Source organism: Schistocerca piceifrons, chromosome 1 (assembly GCF_021461385.2).
Source record: "Schistocerca piceifrons isolate TAMUIC-IGC-003096 chromosome 1, iqSchPice1.1, whole genome shotgun sequence".
Taxonomy (NCBI): Eukaryota; Metazoa; Arthropoda; class Insecta; order Orthoptera; family Acrididae; genus Schistocerca; species Schistocerca piceifrons.
In genome coordinates, this window is record NC_060138.1 from 396,309,051 (window position 1) to 396,315,050 (window position 6,000).

The following is a 6,000-nucleotide window of genomic DNA, read 5'->3' on the forward strand; positions in this document are numbered from 1 at the left end:
GCACATCGAAGCGCCTTTACTAGGCGCTTCGAGGCCAGCTCACACCACACAAATTGGAGGACAGACGACCGTCGGTCATCTGGCACCACGCTTGGGCTAATATCAACCACCTAGCCCTTCCCACAGAAGTTTCAGCGCTATGGTATCGCGTTGTAAACAATTTAATACCCACTAATCATCGCCTGGCGGCCATCCTCCTATGGCCCTCGGCTGCTTGCGGCCGATGTGGTGACGTAGACACCAGAGAGCATCGTCTCCTATGCCCTCACGTCACAGAAGTGTGGGACCTTGCACGTGTGCTATTAACGCTGATCGGTGGGACTACACTGGACTATGTGTCAGTCGACTGGTTCCTTAACCCTGGTATTCAGACCAACCCCCGAACACGACGTAACGCAATGGTGTGTCTCTTGGGCCAAACCATTTTCACGATCTATGACCTTTGCCTCGCAGATGCTGTCTCTTTCATGGACTACCTTTGGAGCCAGCATCGCCTGGCGGAATCTGACCGGAAATATACCATTACTTTTGCAAGATTTCTTAAAGTTGCAATGGTTCATGGTTATCAAAAGGTGTTCCGGGCTAACTAAGGCACCTCGTATAAGAATTGCCTGAGTGTACCCCTGGATCTTTGTCACTCGGACTTTCAAACTACCCTTGACTTACCCATACCCCAGATTTGATATTGGCCTTCTGGGCATCACTAGAGTAGACTGTTCTGTGATACTGATAATATGGAAATTGGTAACATGCGAATTGTGTGAACCTTGTATGAAAAATTATTGGAATTATTACTTTGTTAATTCTATGGGCGATGGGATTATCTCGCCAGTTCGTTTGAGTGTGCTGCGTCGCTGTTTTTTTTTTTATTTTGCCTTCATTTTTGTCTTTATTTATTTCTTTCTATTTAGTTTTTAAAATCATCACTTGCCTCACACCTGCAGAGGGAGGTGTGTTTCTGAGTAGTGTGTCGTCGCCCCCTGAGGCATAGCAGAGTATGCCTCCGCTTTTATTTTCGGTTTATGGCAATAAGTCTTGCTACTAACAACACCCTGCTTTACGTGCTGCGTCGACACTAGAGGATGGCGGCATTTTTGGAGAGGAAAAGGTAGGGCTATAGGGGAGGTAGGAGGGAAAAAAAGTGTAGTATCTGTTCTTATCAGCTTAATATCTGATACGTCCTGCATCACACGACCAGAATATTAAACTCATTTTTGGCTTCTGACGGAGTGCTAGGGGCTTGCTCCACCTCTGTAGCGGGTTGGCCCGGCATTGCAGTACCGCCGGGATCGGCCCACCTAAAATTAATTAAAACACAGCCTGAAATGGGTTAACATTCTGCAGTGATCAGATATTCCGCTGGTAGCAAAACTTGTCGTAGTTGTTGATGTGCCCAGTAGTTAGTTGCTTACACACCACGATTTCTTTTAATTAATTTAAGATTATCTTAAGTAATTTTTTTTTTTTTTTTTTTTTGCGGTTAGCCGGACCGCACTTGCAGCCGCATTACGCTAGGCTGGTAATTTATGGGGGCACAGGACAGTGCCTTCGGATGCCTCGTTAGCGTCTCTTATGGTCTGTTCACAGATAATTTTAATTAAATTGTTTGGAGTTATAACCTTAGCTCCTCGCGAACGTCGTCGTCGTCGCCGCCGCACGCACGCAGAATACGTGTGTACACACGCACACACACATATGCAGTAGGTGGTGGACGACGTAAGCACTCGGCTAGGTGTAGCTCGCGCCAGTATAGCTCGCACCGGCCTGACGCTGCTGTGGGGCGGCCTCACGGCTTCTCCACTGCCCTGGCAGCTAGCGGCGTTCAAATAGGAGTCGCAGTTTACTCCTCGACATGGAGGGTAGTACTGGGCTGTTGACGAGTGCTCTCGTATATTGTCGTTCCTTCCGGCACTTGCTTTTGCGATGTTTTCGACGGTCGCCTGTTGCCATATCAGCCCGCACCACCGTATGTCACTCCCTCATGTGGAACGCACACGCTGCAAGCATTTAGGCCCTGACACTGCGGTTTTTCATCTCTGGCGGTACTCCGCAAGGATACCGCCCTTCGATTGTGCCATTCCAGCACTAATCGAAGTGCTAGGTTTTCCGGCCTGTTAGGAGACCGCTTCTGCAAAATGTGCGAGGAGATTTTTGCTGGTTGCGAGCTACCCGCCGATTTTCTAGCTGTACATATTGGCTTTAATCCAAAGGTCACAGGTCACTGATGGGCTAAAGACGTACGTCCCATCACCGTTCTTAACACTGATTATAAGTTGGTGGCACGAAGTGTGGCTTCACGTCTTAAACAGGGAATGAATAAGGTACTTTGTCCCACTCAATCATGTGGCGTTTCGAATCGAACCACCTTCACTGCTGCTTCTACACTCCTGGAAATTGAAATAAGAACACCGTGAATGCATTGTCCCAGGAAGGGGAAACTTTATTGACACATTCCTGGGGTCAGATACATCACATGATCACACTGACAGAACCACAGGCACATAGACACAGGCAACAGAGCATGCACAATGTCGGCACTAGTACAGTGTATATCCAACTTTCGCAGCAATGCAGGCTGCTATTCTCCCATGGAGACGATCGTAGAGATGCTGGATGTAGTCCTGTGGAACGGCTTGCCATGCCATTTCCACCTGGCGCCTCAGTTGGACCAGCGTTCGTGCTGGACGTGCAGACCGCATGAGACGACGCTTCATCCAGTCCCAAACATGCTCAATGGGGGACAGATCCGGAGATCTTGCTGGCCAGGGTAGTTGACTTACACCTTCTAGATCACGTTGGGTGGCACGGGATACATGCGGGCGTGCATTGTCCTGTTGGAACAGCAAGTTCCCTTGCCGGTCTAGGAATGCTAGAACGATGGGTTCGATGACGGTTTGGATGTACCGTGCACTATTCAGTGTCCCCTCGACGATCACCAGTGGTGTACGGCCAGTGTAGGAGATCGCTCCCCACACCATGATGCCGGGTGTTGGCCCTGTGTGCCTCGGTCGTATGCAGTCCTGATTGTGGCGCTCACCTGCACGGCGCCAAACACGCATACGACCATCATTGGCAACAAAGCAGAAGCGACTCTCATCGCTGAAGACGACACGTCTCCATTCGTCCCTCCATTCACGCCTGTGGCGACACCACTGGAGGCGGGCTGCACGATGTTGGGGCGTGAGCGGAAGACGGCCTAACGGTGTGTGGGACTGTAGCCCAGCTTCATGGAGACGGTTGCGAATGGTCCTCGCCGATACCCCAGGAGCAACAGTGTCCCTAATTTGCTGGGAAGTGGCGGTGCGGTCCCCTACGGCACTGCGTAGGATCCTACGGTCTTGGCGTGCATCCGTGCGTCGCTGCGGTCCGGTCCCAGGTCGACGGGCACGTGCACCTTCCGCCGACCACTGGCGACAACATCGATGTACTGTGGAGACCTCACGCCCCACGTGTTGAGCAATTCGGCGGTACGTCCACCCGGCCTCCCGCATGCCCACTATACGCCCTCGCTCAAAGTCCGTCAACTGCACATACGGTTCACGTCCACGCTGTCGCGGCATGCTACCAGTGTTAAAGACTGCGATGGAGCTCCGTATGCCACGGCAAACTGGCTGACACTGACGGCGGCGGTGCACAAATGCTGCGCAGCTAGCGCCATTCGACGGCCAACACCGTGGTTCCTGGTGTGTCCGCTGTGCCGTGCGTGTGATCATTGCTTGTACAGCCCCCTCGCAGTGTCCGGAGCAAGTATGGTGGGTCTGACACACCGGTGTCAATGTGTTCTTTTTTCCATTTCCAGGAGTGTATATACCGTGATGCTGTCTTACTCACCCACCGCCGACGCTCGAACCCCGGCTGCAATTGATCCCTAGATTTCGCCGGTGCCTCCGATAGGGTCTCCCATCCTACCTGCTGGCCGTTATGTAGCGGATGGGTTTCGGGGAGCACTTCATAAGAGTCATCCGGCACTTCTTGGATGGAGCAAATTCCACAATCATTGTGAACGGTTGCAGATCACGACCAATTTCCATCAGACGATCAGTTCGACAAGGGTGTCCCTTGTCAGTGTATTTTATCGCTTTGGCGCTGTACCCCATGCTGCGTGACATCGGACGGATGGTCGATGGTGTTCCTTTCCCAGGCGTCACCTTCCGCAGTGTGGCGTAGGCGGATGGTGTAGGTGTGTTTGTAGCAAACGCCAGGGACATCGATTCGGTTCGCCGAGTCCTCCACGTTTATGAACGAGCATCCGGTGCCATGTTAAAATCCAACAAAATGGTGCTAATCCCACTAGGACCACGATCATTGACCATCGAACGCCCATGCTACCGGATTGTAGGGGAACAACGTATCTTGGGTCTTGAGGTGACTGCCTGTCCACAGCGCATGTTAACACTCACGTGCAGGCGGATTCTCACGCGCATCAGAGGACTTTGCGTGAGTCACACTGATCAACGACTCGACCTCCATCAACGAATCCAACTGATTAATACTTACATCCTATCACGGGCATGGTATGTAGCACAACTCCTTACGCTACCGAAACAAACCAGCAGAGCCATCTCACAAACAGTATATTGCCTATTGTGGCGGCGTGCACTATTCAAAGTTGATGCACAGACTTGTACACTGCCAAAAGTCGATAGTCGCCTTGGACTCATTGACTTTCCCCACAAATGTGCGGCAATCCTGATTCACCGTATCGCCACTTTGCGTGAGATTGACCCAGGTGGGACAACAGCGGTGCTTTTCGACCGTTATCGCCTACAATCGGCGCGTGCACCAGTATGCTTGACACATATTCCATTCCGGATGACGACAGTCAAGGACTATCACCTCAATCAAAGTTACATCCTAGCAGTGGCCACCGACAAGGCACGCACATCGAAGCGCCTTTACTAGGCGCTTCGAGGCCAGCTCACACCACACAAATTGGAGGACAGACGACCGTCGGTCATCTGGCACCACGCTTGGGCTAATATCAACCACCTAGCCCTTCCCACAGAAGTTTCAGCGCTATGGTATCGCGTTGTAAACAATTTAATACCCACTAATCATCGCCTGGCGGCCATCCTCCTATGGCCCTCGGCTGCTTGCGGCCGATGTGGTGACGTAGACACCAGAGAGCATCGTCTCCTATGCCCTCACGTCACAGAAGTGTGGGACCTTGCACGTGTGCTATTAACGCTGATCGGTGGGACTACACTGGACTATGTGTCAGTCGACTGGTTCCTTAACCCTGGTATTCAGACCAACCCCCGAACACGACGTAACGCAATGGTGTGTCTCTTGGGCCAAACCATTTTCACGATCTATGACCTTTGCCTCGCAGATGCTGTCTCTTTCATGGACTACCTTTGGAGCCAGCATCGCCTGGCGGAATCTGACCGGAAATATACCATTACTTTTGCAAGATTTCTTAAAGTTGCAATGGTTCATGGTTATCAAAAGGTGTTCCGGGCTAACTAAGGCACCTCGTATAAGAATTGCCTGAGTGTACCCCTGGATCTTTGTCACTCGGACTTTCAAACTACCCTTGACTTACCCATACCCCAGATTTGATATTGGCCTTCTGGGCATCACTAGAGTAGACTGTTCTGTGATACTGATAATATGGAAATTGGTAACATGCGAATTGTGTGAACCTTGTATGAAAAATTATTGGAAAATTGGAAAACGCATAATCTATCTTAGAGGATTATTACTTTGTTAATTCTATGGGCGATGGGATTATCTCGCCAGTTCGTTTGAGTGTGCTGCGTCGCTGTTTTTTTTTTTATTTTGCCTTCATTTCTGTCTTTATTTATTTCTTTCTATTTAGTTTTTAAAATCATCACTTGCCTCACACCTGCAGAGGGAGGTGTGTTTCTGAGTAGTGTGTCGTCGCCCCCTGAGGCATAGCAGAGTATGCCTCCGCTTTTATTTTCGGTTTATGGCAATAAGTCTTGCTACTAACAACACCCTGCTTTACGTGCTGCGTCGACACTAGAGGATGGCGGC

General features: G+C 50.6%; 1 pseudogene; it reads left to right on the forward strand.

The window, feature by feature from the left end:
* The first annotated feature begins 1,090 nt into the window (after positions 1-1,090).
* Positions 1,091-1,303, forward strand: LOC124719742 (annotated as a pseudogene).
* The last annotated feature ends 4,697 nt before the right edge of the window (positions 1,304-6,000 follow it).